Here is an 18889-nt window from a genome sequence, read left to right as displayed (position 1 = left end):
AGTCACTAATTATTTTCACTCATTAAAAGAAAGTGTTGGAGGGGTGCCTGGGTGGCTCAGTTGGTTGAGCGTCCGACTTCAGCTCAGGTCATGATCTGGCAGTCTGTGAGTTTGAGCCCCACATCGGGCTCTGTGCTGACAGCTCAAAGCCTGGAGCCTGCTTCGGATTCTGTGTCTCCCTCTCTCTCTGCCCCTCCCCTGCTCATGCTCTGTCTCTCTCTCTCTCTCTCTCTCTCTCTCTCTCTCTCTCTGTCAAAAATAAATAAACATTAAAAAAATTAAAAAAAAAAGTGTTGGAATAAATGATCCCTTTAGCTCTCAAATTCTCAGCCAGTAGCAATTTCTTACTTGATCCTCATTTTTCATGAGACAATAAATAACCTTTATCTTTTCTCTTTATCTAGAAGTTAATTTGTCTTCTACTCCATGTTCTGCATTTTCCCTTCTCTTCTTGGCTTTCCCCATTCTTCCCCTTAAGTTTCTTTACTTGGACCCAGAAAAAAATAAAAGAAAAAAGAAAGAGAAACTTCCCTTTGGTGACAGCTAAAGTTAAAACACAGATATGAGAGATTACCTTTAATGGTTAGAGCTGTGCTGGAGAGTTTTAAGAGGATATTTCTGAATTCATTGAATTTTAAACTTACTGAAGTGGGTTTTAACCTTTTATTGAGAATTTGATAAAAAAATTGGTTTCCATCTCCACTCGCTCCCCCCAATTTTGCATCAAGTAACAGGAAACCGTTTTTCTCCATAAACCCACTCTGGGAGCTCAGGTTGGAAATGCTTTGCATCCACAGGCATCGAAGGTGGACCAGGGGTGGATGATTGTCCACGCACATGTTGAGTTCATTTAAAGCACACCCTGATTTTGTTTTCTCTCTTTTGCTTTTTTTCTAACTCCCCTCTGTAACCTGCAGCCCTCACATGGGGGCAAGTCACAGTTTTGCCAGGTGGCTGGTCGGAAAGAGCACGTGTGCTGTCCCGTGGCCCCCACTCTAGGCCACTCAGCTGGGAAAGGCCTCTTGTGGATTTCAAGCTGTAGGGGAAATGCAAACCAGGTTTCTGGGCTCTGAAATAGTAATAAAATGTGGCCAGGAGCTCAGCTGTGGGTAGGTCTCCCCATGTAAACCTTTTTATTTTATGACGTATCCAAAATGGCCTGCTCTGAGTTTTATAGTTATGATCAGTCAGAAACCTCAGATTGTACCTACTGTGTGGAAGAGGTGGAGGGTCAGGTACACGTTGCGTGGTTGTCTTTAGCACAGTTGGGATTCCTTGCGCGGTAGTGAGTGTTCTGGTTGGGTGAAGTTTGTAGCCTGTACATTTAGATAGCGGTTGCTGAACAGCAGCGTGTGTTGGGGGTGGGGGGGATGACTGATGGAAGTGCACGTGCATGTGTGCAAGGGCACGTGTGTGTCTTGTTCACCAGCCAGGCTCTACCTGCTGCGAAGGAAGCTCCGGGAGCCCTTTTGCTTCATCATTTTTAAATGTTCAAGTTAAAAAAAAAAATGAGCACTTGAGACATTAAAATAGCATCCAACAGTACTCAACCATCTGGTTCGTCAGGGTGACTTTTCGGAGATAAAGATTTTTTTCTTAAGGACTAAATGGTCTCATTTGGCAACTTCAACATGCCAACAATGATCAGCATTGTTTGCGTGGTATCTCCTAATGCTGGAAATAACGCAAACAGGAAAACAAAGTCATTTTTTGTTGAAAGAACATCCTTGTAAATACCACACGGCGTGAGGTTTGGTAGGTAATCCTCACGTGTTCCACAATATTATGATTGAAAGAAGATTATCTTTCCATTTTTCATCAGGTTGCATTAATTTTGCAACTTTTGCTTTTTTATTATGTCCATTTTTGTTTTGTTTTGTTTTTTGGGAGAGTGCAAGCAGGGGAAGGGCAGAGAGAGAGGGAGACAGAGGATCCCAAGAGGGCTCCGTGCTGACAGCAGAGTTCTCATGTGCAGATGTGTGTGAGAAGGGAAGATCCTAAGAGGTCAAGTGCACTCCCGTTGTCTGGACTGCCAAGGGGTCCTCATAGTGATCGTCGGGACTCTGGGCCACTGAGGAATTTAAGATGGTTCTTTGAGACTTCCTGCTATGCCACCTGCAAGTCTGGATGGAGGGATCATTGATCTGATTGATCAAAGATCCTCATCTGGGTGACCTCCTTCAAAATCTCCAATTGTCCCCACCTTTGCTCTGAGCACTGCCATACTAGCAATGCAGCAGAGTGGGAAATACAGCAGAGTGGGAAATGATGTTATTTTCTCCTGTACCTGCTTTGTTCATTCTCTCAAGATGACTTTAGGTGGTAAGGTGCTGTTAGTTGAGCTAGGCATATGTGTTAGTTTCCTATTACTGCTGTAACAAATGACCACACACTTAATGGGGTCAAATAAAAAACAAATGTGGACTTAGGTAAGGAGGCACTTTATTCAAAAGGATTATTGCAAGAGAAGTGGAGGGACTATTGAAACAGGGAGAACATTCTGTCCACGAGATCTGCAAGCATCTTCTAGGTCAGGCAGGAAAAGTATTCTGTCTTATAAAGAGGAGTGAATAAGGCTAGTAGAACTGGGTATGTGCAGCAGGATGATAGGACAGTAGAGCAGAGAATGTGTTACCCTGAGGCCAGCCTGTTCATAAGAGAGAAAGAGGGGCTCCGGTTGAGGGTGGGTCAAAGTTCAGGGACCTGGAGGAAAGAGAGAAACTTAACTGATGTTGGGTTAACATGGATTTTGCTCCAATTGTCATTGTGGACAAACAGTCCATTGAATCATGTATGGAGCAAAGAATGTGGATATGGAGTGTCTGCATCTGGCCTTGTCTTTGGGAAACAAGAGGGGCATCCTTGAGTCTTATCTAAGTCACTCCATGAAGAGAGGTTCTTTGCTGTTTCCCAGAGCATAAAATGGTGGTATTTTTTTTTTTTTTTTTTTTTTTTTAACATCATCTGTTTTTCCGGACTACAGGGTTCAGGTCAAATTCAAAGTTGTCAGTGCCTGAAAACAATGCAAATTATTATCTTACATTCTGGGAGGTGTAAGTCTTATGTGGGTATCGCTGGACTAAAATCATTGTGTTGGCAGGGATGTGCTCCCTTCTGGGGGCTCCAGGGGAGGATGGGGAGGATTTATTCCCTTGAATTTTTCAGCTTCTGGAGGCTGTGCCATTCCTTGGCTGTGTCTCCTTCCAGGCTCCAAAGCCAGCCATGGCTGGTACAATTCTCCTCAGGCTACGTCACATTGACACTGACCCTCCTGCTTTGCTCTTCCACTTGCATAATCCAGGATAATCTTTCAATGTTAAAGTCAGTGGATTACCAACCTTAATTCCATCTGCAACCTTAATCCCTTTTTGTCACGTAAAGTAACAGATTCCCAGGTTCCAGGAAAAAAGACTTGGACATCTTTGGGGGTTATTATTTGCCTAGCACTCTACATCTCTCAAATAATTTATGGAAGGTACAAAAAGATCTATTTTACCAAATACTAATTTTTGGAGTACTTATAATTTTTTGACTCAAGGCAGCAGCTCTCAGACTTTTTCATCTTGGATCCTTTCTACACTCTTAAAATTCTTAACGACCCCAAAGAGCTTTAGTTAATGTAGGATGTATCTATTGATGTTTAGTGCATTAGGAATTAAAACTGAGAGTGGCGCCTGGGTAGCTCAGTCACGTGAGCAAAGGACTCTTGGTTTTGGCTCAGGTCATGATCTCATGGTTTGGTGGGTTGGAGCCCTGCATCAGGTTCCATGCTGACAGTGCGAAACCTGCTTGGGATTCTCTGTCTCCCTCTCTCTCCATCCCTCTCCCACCCACGCTGTCTCTGTTTCTCTCAAAATAAACAAATTAATTGAAAAAAAAAGGAATTAAGGCTGAGAAAATTTAAATACATTTATTGATTCATTTTAAGTGTCTGTAATAAACATTGTGTCTTAATGCAAATAACATTTTAATTTAAAATAAATATATTTTCTAAAAGAAAATTTTAGCAAGAAAAGGAGCATTGTTTCACATTTTTGTAAATCTCTTGGTCTGGTTTGATAGAAGACAGCCAAGTCTCATATTTGATTCTTTATTCAATCTTTCACAATATGAAGTGTATGAATAACATCCAGACTCACACAGATGTGTAGTTGGAAAATGGGGGGATGGGTGTTGCAATTATAGATAATTGTGGATATACTCCTTTCATACTATGCCAGAATTTGACAAGTGAGACAGGTGGTAGTTTTTATTATTTATTGATTTATTTACCTATTTATTCATTTTTATTAAAAATTTTTTTAAATATTATTTTTGAGAGAGAGAGAGCGCGTGTGCACGCAGGAGTGGAGGAGGGGTAGAGAGAGGGAGACACAGAATCTGAAGCAGGTTCCAGGCTCTGAGCTGTCAGTATAGAGCCCAACTTGGGGCTTGAACTCACGAACCATGAGATCATGACATGAGCCGAAGTCGAACCCTTAACCGACCAAGCCACCCAGGTGCCTCTATTTATTTTTAATATTAGAATGTTTTTTCTTTTAAAGAGAGAGAGCAGGCAAGCTTGGGAGAGGACAGAGGGGGAGAGAGAGAGAGAGAGAGAGAGAGAGAGAGGGAGAGAGAGAGAGAATATTAGGCAGGCTCCACGATCAGTGTGGAGTCCAACATAGGGCTCGACATCACAACCGAGAGATCATGACCTGAGCCAAAATCAAGAGTCAGATGCCTAACTGATTAAGCCACCCAGGTGCCCCACAGATGGTAGTTTTTAAAATTTTAATTGCTAAGCACACTTGGGTGACTCAGCCGGTTAAGTGTCTGACTCGATTGCTCAGGTCATGATCTCATGGTTTGTGGGATCGAGCCCTGAGGTGTGCTCTGTGCTGACAGTGCAGAACCTGCTTGGGATTCTTTCTCTCCGTCTCTCTGCCCTTCCCCCCCCCCCATGCACACTCTCTGTCTCTCAAAATAAATAAAGATTAAAAAAATAAAAATTTAATTGCTATGTGGACTATGAAAACACGTCAACGAGCATTTTGTGATCTATTACTCTAGCATCCAATGGTCTTGCATTTTGAATAAATCTTTCACTTATGCATGATTTTATAATACTGTTCATGATAATTTGGAAAATATTGATTCATAGAGTTAGAAAGATCTTCCAATTGTCAAATTTTTAGCACAACATCAAAAAGTCACTTTCGTTAACATCACTACTAATTTTATCAGAAAAAAACTAAGCTTTGAAAAGCTCACACCGACAATATGAATTTTCTAAATTTCTGTTTTTCTCTTGAAAGGTCAGACTTTATTACTGGCAACAAATCTGCCTTTTCCCCTGTGTGGGCACTTGTACTAAAGGTGCAAAACCAGCAGTGAATGAAATGGTCGGTGCCTGCCCGTGAATCATGGCAGTGACAGCAAACTGAACAGTCATGGCACTCTTCCCCACCCCACGCAGTAAAAGCAAAGAAACAAAAATCATTTTCACTTAAATAGGTTCATGATGAAATGGCAAAAATTATTAATTTTGTTAAATCTCAACCCTTCAGTGCATGTTTTTAAAACTATTCCTTAGTAATGAAATGACAAGTACATATACTGACTTCTGCCATGTACCAAAGTATGATGGTCAGCCCCAAGAACAGACCTTGTGCTGCTGTGAGATTTTTTTTTTTTTGGTAGACCTGAAAAAATGACAGACAAACGGTAGTTCTTTAGACTTGGGTATTGGGCAGATATTTTCTTAAAAATGAGCGAAATAGGTCAATCACTTCAAGGAGAATAGTGAACAGTGAAAAAGGCACACAATATCTCAGCTTTATTATAAAAATATTCTGGCCATATGGAAAGTTCTTGGAGAATTCCAGCGTTGCTGTAAAATACTCTTGGAAAACCTTTTTATTTTTTTCTATAGGAGAAGAGGAAGAGCCTTACCTTTGCTTACCTTAGGACCACTGCATTTATCCAATTATCTAGTCATCAGATTATCTTTGTCATGAGAGAACCAGGGAAGACAGAGGCAACTTATGGTTAGGAAATCGGAATCACAAAAGGCTTGGGGAATGAATGGGACCCAAGATAGCAAGATAGAAGGACCCAAGTTATCTGCTACCATAAAGATACTCTAGCCAGGAGCCAGCCTAAAGGGAGCAGATTCCATGTAAAGTTGAAAAGGATAAGGAAACTCATGACAAAGAAAGGTTCATCTTTGTTCGCTTTGCATGACCCAAGTGGCTGAGTTTTTGGGGACACGTCCTTCTTCACACAGGTGGAGAGAATGAGGTCTATCTGATAGTCTGATTGTCAGAGTTCAATGAGATAATGAATATAAATGGACTGGCACAGAGTGGCTGTTCAGTAATGGAACCTGTTATCAGTATGACTTGATGAGCTTACACTATGCCTCTGTGCTCTCTAGATCTTTCTGCAGACAGTGCTCCGTGTTGTTTGGAGACCCGTGGTGTTTAGGACCCACATGTGCCAGATAAACCATTCCTTCTTCTCCCTGGACCCTGACTCTGCATCACACTGTGGGTTTGTCCCATCGTAGCTCACTCCCTATCATGTCTACCCCACGTGATTCCTTGCCTGGGGAAATACACTCATCAGTGCTCCTCTGAGGGGGGTTCATCCCCCTGGATCAAGAGCAGCCCCCCACCCACTCACCCACCCCCAGCTGCTAGCACACCTTTGTCTTTACCAATTAGCTTGTGGCTTTGGGCAAGTCAGGATCTTCCCATGTCAGTGTGATTGGTACTTCTCAGATGTAGGGTCAGAACTTCCCCTTTTAGTGGATTAAACTGTTGTTTATGATAGAATGTAATCTTGAAGCTATATGCTCCTCATGAAGGAAGTGTCAGCCCCATTTTAGAGACTGTCAACAAGAACCATACCACAATTTTTACTCACTGTAACTACCAAAGTGCCAAGCACTTCACAGATGTCGTCTCGTTTAATTCGCCTGAGTCCCTGCCGGGCAGATGTGGTGATGCCCTTTCCACGCGGAGCCTGGGGTTCTGGGGTTTGGTGAATGGGTGAGAGCCAAACCCTGAGCTGGTGAGAGCTGGTTTTGAGGAAAGTTGGATTTCCAGCCAAAGCTTGTCTCATTTTTACAACACACTGCCCTTTTTCCCAATGACAAGCAAGTTGCTATGCTTTTCTTCACTTACTTTAGTACAGTCACAATTAAAATTCACATTTCCTTCTGGAGTGCTGTTCATCTTTGCTGAAGTAGCAGCTTCCTGACATAATTTCTGACCAGAGACTCTCCGTCAAGTTTTTAGCAGTTTTGGGGAAAAAAACCCTTCAAACCTTGTCTCACTCACGGTGTGATGTCCGCCTGTGCCCGTGCAAGGTGGCTTTGTTCATCCACCGCGGGCGTCAGGGGTTGGCAGTGTCTTGGAGACACGGTCGGGGTTGGCTTGCCGCTGGGGTCCCAGCTTCCAGACACCACGGTTGCTCAGCTGGCCTGTCCCGAGTCAGCAGTGGTGAGGCAGCAGTCAGCTCTGGGGTCACACTTGGGCAAGCTGGCCCCTGCCCAGGGTTCACAATACCATTAATGTGTGAGGGGTCACGGTCATTGTCCCTGGACCACAAGGAGAAGGTTTGCATAAGCAAACTCCCTGGTGGGGAATGTGTTTTTCTTTTTTAATGTTTACTTATTTTTTAAAGAGAGAGAGAAAGAGAGAGACAGAGAGTGAGTGGGGGAGGGGCAGAGAGAGAGAGAGAGAGAGAGAGAGAGAGAGAGAGAAGGAGACACAGAATCTGAAGCAGGCTCCAGACTCCAAGCTGTCAGCAAAGAGCCTGATGTGGGGCTCAAACTCACGAACCGTGAGATCCTGACCCAAGCCAAAATCGAATGTTCAACCGACTGAGCCACCCAGGCGCCCCTGGAATGCGTTTTGAAAGCATTGCTGGCAGCATTTCTGCACTGAAGCTCCATTGAGGGTCTGGATTTTCCTAATAAAAATAACTCCTGGGCTAGGAGGCCTGTTATGTTTTGCACTCTGACTCTTGCCCTGCTGATGTCACCAGGCTTAGCCACATCTCTGATGCACTCCGGCCAGCCGACACCGAAGTCAAATGCTACCCACTTCACGCAATAAATACAATGCAGCCCCAAGGGAGTTTATTTATTCCACAGCCAGATGTTCAGGCCTCGGTATCTCTTCCTGAATCAGAAAAGTAGTGTTTTCCTATTTGTCTCTCTTCAACTAATCTGACATTCTTCAGGCACTAGGTGTAACTGCTGAGTCGTAATGCTTCCTTTCAAACCTTAATCAGGTACACGAGGCAGATGTGCTGGTCTCCCGTGAGTTTCTCGTCATTTATAAGTGCCAGTTTGTAGTTTTAATATCATCTCAAATGTCAGCGTTCTGGCATGATTCTAATTTTAGTCCCTTGCTATCTTTCCTCCATTGTTTATGGAAATGGCATAAACACCCCCCTGCTTGGCAAGGACATGCTAAGCATTTGGTCACATGTGTCTTCGTCTGCCTCCTTGAAGACTTTCACTTTTTTTTAATTTTTATTTTTTAATTTTTGATCTCAAGGGAGATTACCTTCTCGACAAGAGATGTTTCGTTGGTTCCTGCGAGCAGATGTTGGGAGAGCAGGATACACTCTATTGTACGAGTTTCCATGCTTTGGATTCCTCGGCACCGTGAGGCCATGAATGTTATTAAGCTGTAATTATGAGCTGGTGCGCTTATTGGATGTGGTAGTTGGCTTGTCATTTGACTACATCAAGTAGCGCTTTCTTTCCTCTTGTGGCTCTAGTCCAGGATGGTCTGGTGGTTCTGTGGTGTCCTCCTGTCATTGCCCTTTTATCCTTACCTTTCGGGTTTTGTCTTCCCTCTCGTGACCTCCTGGGTGCAAGACGGGCAGGACGGAGGCTTCAGCACCAGTTCCACATTCATGCCCCGGCTTGGAGGGACAGGAAGAGTCAGTAGGCTGCCTCCTTCAGGGGCTCTATCTCTTCTTATGTGGGAGAGGATGGCGTCTCCACGGGTTCCTGCCTCCCTCACTTGGGGCCAGAACCATCTCGTGACCCTTTTCCCCACCCCTGCACCCCTGCCCATGCATGGGAGCTGTGAGACTATTTCCGGCAGCACTGACTGCTGCCCTGAACAAAACTGGGATTCTTCAGGAAGCACTTGGAGGGATACGGCTGTACCATCTGCCTAAGATCTCCGTCTTAACTAAATCGTCTTCTGAGCCTCATGATCAATCTTCCTTTCATCTGGCCCTGCCTTTGGGTAGTCTTGGTGTTCCGGTTTCTGATATATGCTTCCCTGGACTCTCAGTGTTTTTCTCATTAACCTTATGCCATTTGTCACTCAGATTCCTTAACAGGCGGAACACGGTGCAAGAACCTCACATATCTAGACTCCCATCTTCAAGGCTATGGGCGCACTGCCCTGCCTATATCCACAGTTCTTCATTCTGGGAACAAGATACAGCCCAGGCTTGTCTTGTGTCCATGACACGAGCCTCCTCATTTTCCAGTCCATGTTTCCATATTGAGCCCCAGCATCTAAATTTTTATGGGATTTATCCCCTTAGAATCTCAGCACTTGTATCACTCGTCCTGAAGTTGGCTGTGTTCTTCGGACCATTGGAAAGCTATATATCCCATGACCTATAAATACCTCTTAGAAAGTCTCAAAAGCTTAAAGCAGTGGTCCCCCCTTGGGGCCACAGAAGGCGGAACTCATGCCAGGTGTTTTCTGTATTATGTGCGTAAACGCTGAGTACACTCAGACCACATGCCTTAATGTATTTGAATCGTAGGGAGGACCTGGGAGAGGGCTCAGATTGAGGATTTGCCCTGTAGTCAAGCTACTATTCTGGTGTGACCTTGGTCAGGGAGGGCTGATGCAATGATCTGGACAGGAAATCCGAACTGGTAAATTTCTTTCCAAGTAGGACAACTGCAGGGTAGAAACTTTGGATTCTAGAGGTAGAAGGGTATCGGGACACCACTGGTTAAATGCCTGTGTTTCACAGATGAGGACGCTTAGCCTCAGGGAGAACAAATAGAAGTCAGAAGTTGTACTGGTAATCAGGCAGGTCTACGCTTGGATTGCAAGTGTTTTCAAGCCTGGTCGGAGGACTGTGCCCGACATTGTTTTTTAGGTGAAAGGTTTTGTCCTTCTGCCCTGTCCCCTTCCCCTAGTGATGCCCGAATAACCAGAAGGCCTGAGTAGCTGAAGAAGAAGCAGATACCCCCGAGGTAGCCAGCCACCTGGTACCAGTAGGTAGAATTCAAACAGTTGTGAAGGCACTGAAGGATCTCAACCCAATCTTACCTGTTCTATCCTGTTGAGGGCCTTAGCCTCTTCTCCTTCTGCACTTGAAGAGTATTTTGTTGCTGTGTGTTACATCGTTGCAATTGCTTTATATAATTAACCTGGAAGGGGGGGGGGGGGAAAGATGTTGGATTTCAAAGGAAAGTCAGAAGTTTGTTTAGTTCGCCTTAGTGACTTCCTTTATTGAGTGCAAAATCTTCCATATACAGAGAGATCAATCACATCACAGGTTTTCTTAATTGCACTTTACTCTTGAGTGCAATTAAAAGCATCGGTGTTGGCCCGCTTCATGCTTATATTCTAAGACTTCATTAGCAGTTGCTGTGGATGGAGTCCTATGCTTCAGAAAGTGCTTTTAAAAGATAGAGACCTGGATCTCACTTCCCTTTCCTACACCCTGCAGATTCTGGATTAATTGGTCTCAGGTGTATGCTGGGCATTGGAATTATTAGAAGATAATGAAGCAAATAGTAACAACAACAAGACAAACTCCCCAGGTGATGCTCAAATGCAGTCAGGGAAGAGATACGAATTCTCATGCATTTATCAAAACATTACTTAGATTTACAGAATCGATCCCATGAATCAATTTTCATGACCTTTAATATGTATTTTATTTATTTGTTTATTTACAAATTTTTAATGTTTATTTTATTTTTTTTTTGAGAGAGACAGAACACAAGTCGGGGAGGGAAAGAGAGGGAGGGAGACACAGAATCTGAGGCAGGCTCCAGGCTCTGAGCTGCCAGCACAGAGCCCAATGCGGGGTTCGAACCCACGAACCACGAGATCATGACCTGAGCCAAAGTCGGACACTTAACTGACTGAGCCACCCAGGCTCAGTATTTAATTTTCTTATGTGAAATGCTATGTATAGACGATTTAGTCTGATTTTTCTGAATACAGACTTAGGTGATCCACGATAAATGTAGATAATGTGCTCAGTGTTATCTCTTCTACAATCATGGTTTGTTATTGCTGCTTTTTAGGGCAAATGAATCAGACTTTACAGAGGGAAAGCTGGACTGAGCTTAAGTAGAAAAGGTGGTCAGATTTCATGTGTCATTAAATTATTCAAATCATTATTTAACAAAAATAATTAGTTCTCGGCAGATCATGATGGTTTCCCCTCAATATTCATTCCCCCTTCTTCTTTAATCATAGAACTTCCACTTGCTAGCTGGGAACATAATTTCCCAGGACAAAAATGAAATTCCCTAATCTCTTTCACAGCTGGTATGGCCATATAATTAAATTCTAGCCAAAGTAATATGAGCAGAGTGGTATAGGCATCTTCCAGTAAGGATCCCTAAAGGGAGGGAGAATACACTTCTGCCCTTTCCTCTTCTACTTCCTTCCGGACACATTGCGAGAGCTGAGGCAGCCATCTTGATCAACACGGTCTTTGCCATGTGGTGAGAATGGCAGAGATCCTACTGATTGTGGAGCTCTCATACTTTGTCTACCTGAGAGAGAATAAATAATTTTTTGCTTCAGCCACTGTTATTTTGTGTTTTCTGTCCCATTGAGCTCAAATCAAAGTCGGTGCCCATTTGGAATTATAGTTGGATGTGTCACTATTGATTAGGAGAGAAGCATCCTGAACAGAGGGTCTAAGTCTATAAATGTATTCTGAAAATATTAGGTCCGTAAGGAAGCCATTTTGGTGCTGTTGGTGTTTTTTTTTTTTTTTTTTTTTGGAGTCACTCTCCAGTCTGTTTTCATTATATTTTGGCTTCTCTACTTGTCTTAATATTTCCTTTCCATTTTGATGAGTTCTGATCAAAGTCGGCCAGCCAAAAGGCAGAAGAGGTAATAAAGCCTGGTGTCTCAAGAAGGTGAAATTTTGCTTCTCATAGGCCTCAGATACCACATCCTCAAGGCCCACACCTGTCATATGGGTTCTGAGCACAGTGTGTCTCAAGAACAAAATGACCAATCAAATGCACTAGTACTGAAGATTAACAGAAATTATTTTTCAAATTAGGTCCGGCACATGTGTCCTAAATGGGAATAAACACAGAGTTTTGGGTTTGTGACATCAGTGATTGGATAGTGGCTTTGATAAATTAGAATGATTGGGTATTGAAACCAAAAGCACACACATAGGGACCGATATAAAACTCAGCTGAAGGGTATTGAAATTACCTAGACAACTATGTCACTGGATTAGTCAAATAAGAGTACATCACTGGGTCAGAATCAGTCACTCATTGTCAGTGCACAGAAATCAGACGTCTGGGCATGGAGACACAAACGGTGAGAGACAAGCTGTTCACTGTTCACTCCCACGGGCCACCACAGGACTTGGCACATGTCATATGCTCAGTTTGTATAGAAACACTAGATGAATTAATGTATTAGAGAAAATGTCCATCTCAGAATTTAGAAAAAGGTTGGAATCCACAGAGTGTTAAACATGAGCAAAAAATGCATTAAGGGTTAAGAGGCACAAGTTGTAAAAGCAATGGAATGATCTCACAGTTTGGAGAGAGGAAGTTTAAGACAGGATAATGGTTTCAAAGCATCTGTTGACATGAAGACCTGAACAAAATAGTATGAATTAAGATGCATTGCAGACTTCCTGATTTACACAGAGTAAATAAGGTACATGGGAATACTGAATATGATGGAAGAAAAAAAATCAGAAAAAGATTTCACTATGGATTGATGTTTGAAATTTAAAGAGATTAATCAAATTATTTCGACAACAAACGATTCACAATATTTTGATTGACTCAAGCCTGTGGCTGAGGTAAATAGTTTATCATAGAGAAAAGTTACGAGACAGCAGAAACTATTTCACTGAATTCGCTAGGTATGTCTAGCTCAAGTTTTACAAATACCTGGGAAACTGCAAAATTCTTCTAATTTTTACGTACTGAAAGTCAGAGTAATGATTAATTAGATTGGGAATTTGTCTCTATAGTAAAAGATGATCTTGACAATAGAGGGAAATAATGGAGTTTCTATTCTAAGAAACATTCTCCCCCAAGCAATCTTGCCTTTACTGGGACTAGGTAAGCAAATTTTGAAGGTATTCCCTTTGGATTCCCAAAGAATAGTGAACTCGTGAAAATGAAGAAATCTCAGGTTTAAACTCTGAGATAAGGAAGAGATAAGGGTAATAGGCTTGATGAAATCCAAACCCATCCACTGGACCTTCAGTTTTATTTTACTGAGGAGAAGGGAATATTTTCTTGACTGTGTCTATCCAGGCACAGAGAATGAAATTCATTGAGTCAATTACTTAAGTCATGTATTTTTGCAAGCCTGTTTGGGGACCACAATTGAGGCAGACTGCCATTCAGATCCCCTGTACACTTTTCCTTTTAAAATTTTATTTCCCTGTATAACTGAAGACTCTACATAACGACAACAAACTGATTTGTTTTCAAAAGGGGCAAAATCAATGATCATGTTCTGCAGAAATAGATGTGAATTGATGAGTATCTGCTTAAGCTTCTCCACCTGAACTTGAGTAGATGACAGCACTTAACTCTTCTCTCTCCTTTTAAAATCCACACAACAGAAGGCTTTCTCAGGTCTAAGCAAAGTCATGGACACTACCCTCTTCCCCTTTTTACAAAACTCAAATGATATGGATCTTTCTCAACTCATCATTATACATTCCCTGCATTGTCAGGCTGTATGCAGAAACTTTCTTTCCCAGCTCTTTCAAATTTGTATGTTAAAGCTCACTTATAAGACCTGCTTTTCCCACTGAACAGTCCAAATAATTAGTAGAATTTTCAGATATGTTCTGGGCAATTATTTACACGCTTTACATATTAATATAGTTTTAGAATGAAGTGGGCAACTTTCTTCACCGTCCACTTTACTGAAACAAGAAAGGTAAAAATATACCATCAAACTTGACTAAGGATATAGAGATTTAAAATTCATGGTAGACCATCAATAGCCTTAAAAATGGTTTAGGCACGGGGTGCCTGGGTGGCTCAATTGGTTAAGTATCTGACCTCAACTCACGTCATGATCTCATGGTCAGTGGGTTCGAGCCCCGCATCAGGTTCTGCGCTGACAGCTCAGAGCCTGGAGCCTGCTTCACACTCTGTGTCTCCCTCTCTCTCTGTCCCTCCCCTGCTCATGCTGTCTCTCTCTCTCTGAAAAATAAAGAAACATTAAAAAAAAGTGGTTTAGGTACATTTAGACAATAATTGTGGGAACTTGAATGTTGACATTGGTACGGCAATAGAATCATTCATAACCGGAAGTCAGTTAGAGATGATCTCTTTCAAGCTTTCCGTCTATTTTTGGATTAAAGTAATATTTATATTATTATATCACCTTATAAAACATTTGAGAAGCACAGAAAAGTATAAAGAAGAAAACACCGCAGAAATCTCACCTCCCTGAGATGCGACAAATATTTTCCACGTTTTTTTCCTGTATCTCTCCCTTTCTCCCCTACACCCTCCACATTTCCAGATCACAACCCGGAAAGTTATTACACTACCATTGGCAGCGATGTGTTTTATCACATCTCTACCAATGTTATGGTATCATATTTGCAAGTTTAATTGGTCCGAGTAGTATTTCATCGTTGAGCAAACATTTCTTTAATTACTGGCCATGATGCATTTCTTTCCCCTCCAAATGTTTAGCCATTGCAACCTTCTCTTTCGTGAACTTTTGGTTCTGTCTGTTCTCCAGGTGCCTATCAGGATCTTAGTACTTTTGTAACTAAATTTGTAATTTGTCATATATGTTGCATGTACTCTGCGAAAATTGAAAACATTTTAGTTGGTAGTGTATTTTATTGTATTAGTAATTATGTCATCTTTCATTCTTTGCCTGTATACAATGCTTCTTAGCAATCCTCAATTTGTATTCTTTCAAATTTTTGTATCCTTAATAATTATTTTGTTAAATTCCAAGCTTAAGGTTTTAATTGAAATTATGTTTAACCTATGTGTCAAGTTGCAAGACATTAACACATCCAGCAACATGGACACTCCTGATGACTTATTCAGATTTTCTTTTACATTGTTTAAAACATATGGCAGGGAAAGAGATATTTTCTCAATGAAGCACCTTGGAAAAAAGTCAACAGTTTAAAAATAAACACTCTTGTAAAATTTACAAATTTTAATGCAAGGTTATTATTGGTATATTGAAACCACTATTGATTTTGTGTATTTATCTTATGTGTACCCGCTTGGCTGAACATTATGAATTAGGAAAGTTTTTTCAGCTTATTTATGTAGATTTTATAGATATACAGCCACATTAGTCACTAATAATGACACTATTGTCTCTTCCTAATTATTGTCATCTGTTTTTAGATTTGTAGTGGCATCCAGAACAATGCTAAAAAAGAATGATGATTACAGCCTTCCTTTAATGAGGTTGACTCTCATTGACTTAATAATGGCAATGGCTTTTGGTATGAAATTGTTACCGTGTCTCATGTTTTTAATTCCTAGACTTTTTAAAGCTTATAAAATCAAGACTAATGATTAAACTTTATTAAATATTTTTTTTAACCCCACATTGAGGCAACTACAAGGTTTCCCTTATTTGAGTTAATAACATTTCAATTCTAAAAACTTTATTAAAGCATCCAGGCATTTGTACTTAATTTTAGTGGATTATAAATCTGCTAGCATTTCAGTTAGGACTTCTTTATATACCTACAGAAATATATGAGCTTGATTTCTCATAAATTTATTTTACAATGTATTTCTCTCTTTTTTTAGTCTGTTATTAAATATTGGGACAGTTTTTTAATATTCAAGAATTTTTTTGTATTATATGAACAAATTAATTTATAATATAGTTTTATAATCAAATAATCTGGCTTCTATAATTTCTGCTTTTATAACTCTGGAATTGAGATTTTTTGGCTAAGTTTAATATCAGTCTGCCAAATTTCTATTGATGATTTTTTTTTTTGTAGAATGCAAAGCTTGATTTAGACTGATTTTTTTGATTGCATTATTCTAATTATCTATGTCTTTTGATCTACCTGATTGGTATATTAAAATATTCTCTCTCTCGAGGAGTCTGGGTGGTTCAGTCGGTTAAGCATCCAACTTTGGCTCAGGTCATGATCTCGAGGTTTGTGGGTTCAAGCCCCCTGTCGGGCTCTGTGCTGACCGCTCAGAGCCTGGAGCCTGCTTTGGATTCTGTGTCTCCCTCTCTCTCTGCCCCTCCTCTGCTCGTGCTCTCTCTCTCTCAAAAATAAACAAACATTAAAAAAAAAAAAGATTCTGCCTCTGTATATGTATATATATGATCACTTAAAAATATAAAATATAGCGGGGGAGCTGCGTGGAGCTCTTGGGCTTGGAAGCTGTCCCCAAGGCCCTGTTCCTGTCGCTGAACACGCAGGAGGTGGCCAAGTTTCAGAAGGAGGTGGTGCAGGCTTGCAGGGGTGCAATCCAGTGACAGGAGGAAGCAAAACTTACTACTGGAGTAATCTATGTGGGCCACTTACCTCCAGCACTTTATGAAACCCAGATCCCAGCGTATTTCTCCCAGTTTGGCACTGTTACAAGATTCAGACCGTCCAGAAGGAAACGGACTGGAAAGAGTAAAGCCATGCCTTTGTGGAGTTTGCATCTCAAAATGTTGCCAAGATAGTTGCTGAAACAATGAACAACTACCTTTTTGGTGAAAGGCTCTTAAAGTGTCATCTTATACCACCTGAAAAAGTGCATGAAGAACTTTTCAGACGGTGGCAGATTCCATTTAAAAAGCCATCCTATCCAGCACTGAAGCGGTATAATCAGAATCGGACGCTTCTTCAAAAGCTACAGACGGAGGAGCGACTTAAGAAGAAAGAAAAACTACTCAGGAAAAGAATTGCTGAAAAAGGAATTGATTATGATTTTCCTCCACTAATTTTACGTAAAAAGAAAAAGAAGAAAGAAATGCTTGAAGACACTGGTCTTCAGAAATCTACAAAAAGCCAGGTCAGGTCTTACCAAAGGCGAAGAAGAAAAAGAATTCATTCACTCCTAGCAGTCCTGATCAGACTGTGGCTAGCCAGGGCCCCACACCAGTTTGCACACCAACAGTTTTGGAGAAACGAAAATCTGAAGCGGCTAAAATGAATGTTGATGACAAAGATAACGGAACAGTTTTCAAATAGCCTGTACCTGGTGTAAAAGAGGAAACACAAGCGACTCGAACACCTACACGCTCAAGGAAAAAAAGACGAAGAAAAGGCAGTCAGTGATTCTAAGTGTATGATATTTCTTCTGAAAAATGTGATTTTATTGTGAGGCCTAATTCTTTGTATTGAACTACAAGCGATGGAATGCAACCATTGACAAAGTTCTTGGAGGAAAAACTGGCAGTTCGCGTCAGTAAGGAAAGCAGTCGGTAACTGGCTTGCCTGTCCTTGCTGGTAGAGCAGCGTGCAACAGCTGGGCTCACCCTGCCTCTTTGTCCTGGTCTCTAGTTTCCTTTGCAGATTTCATAGCTGTCTTTAGTTACTCTTCCTGGATAGAAAAGTCACCATTTACTGCAGCTTTTGTTGTTACCATCGAATAAAGAAAGAAACTCTTGCTTGACTATCTACCTGGTTCTCTGTTAGACTGTGCATGGCCAACCCGTAAGGGCACTTGAACATCATGTGGTAGAAACTGGAAGTTAAATTACACGGAGAGTCAGAAGACCCTTCAAGCATATGTACGTGGTCACTTTTACCAAGTTAAGTTTTTGGCGGGCTAGCAAGTTTCAATGACTGTCATTTTGTGTTCGTTTCATTGATGTGGAATTGAATTTCAAGAATCAGTGACCAGCAAATAAACGTTTTCTACATTTCATTTGTAAAATACATATATTTTGTAAAATTATATATACATATAATTTTATAGGGTTCCGTATAATAGAGTTATCTATAATATGCCATATATTTATGATATATGGAGTGCGTATCTGTTGACTTTTTGTCTTAATTATAGATAAAACTTATACAAACAATACAGCAATACAGCACGATGATTCTCTTTTTGCTTTTCATACATTTAATACTGTGTATATTTTTGGAATTAATTTCATCTCCTAAGCTTTCCTTTTGTTGCTGTTCATCTCATATCTTGTATATCTCTTTGGTTATTTATTTTTGCCTTTTTTCCCCATCATTTAGTTTTAGACCCAAAAGTAAAGCAAAATAATAATAATAATAATAATAATAATAATAATAAAATTTAAATAAATAAATAAAAAGTTAAATCCGTAAATCTTTGTGCTTCAATATAAATTTTAAGTTACTAGTACACTGATAGGGTTAATAACGCTTTGTTTTCTGCTTCTCCTTTTTATATCCTTGCCTATCTCATAGAACTATTGAAATGTTAACTGAATTAGTGGCATGGTTCCTGGCATATCATAAGCTGTCAGTAGACATATAGAGAGGACAACACATGACAGTGGGTCCACATTATCTCTGAAATCCACCTCTCTGAGTTAAAATACCAGCTCTTAACACTCTTTGAATGAATTACTATATTTTTCTAATCTTCAATTTCATCCCCTGAAAAAAGGGAAAATAAAATAAGTACTTTATACAATAGTTTAAGGAATAATGAGGGGGAAAAAAGCAAGTA

The 18889-nt window shown here is 40.8% G+C and overlaps 1 pseudogene; it reads left to right on the top strand.

The window, feature by feature from the left end:
• The window catches only part of LOC121037651 (MKI67 FHA domain-interacting nucleolar phosphoprotein-like), a 31308-nt pseudogene extending 13497 nt beyond the window's left edge, over positions 1 to 17811 (top strand).
• The last annotated feature ends 1078 nt before the right edge of the window (positions 17812 to 18889 follow it).

The sequence above is a fragment of the Herpailurus yagouaroundi genome, unplaced genomic scaffold (genome assembly GCF_014898765.1).
Source record: "Herpailurus yagouaroundi ecotype Mexico unplaced genomic scaffold, PumYag 164, whole genome shotgun sequence".
Taxonomy (NCBI): Eukaryota; Metazoa; Chordata; class Mammalia; order Carnivora; family Felidae; genus Herpailurus; species Herpailurus yagouaroundi.
The sequence above is the reverse complement of the archived record's forward strand: the minus strand, read 5'-3'. Positions and strand labels throughout refer to the sequence as shown.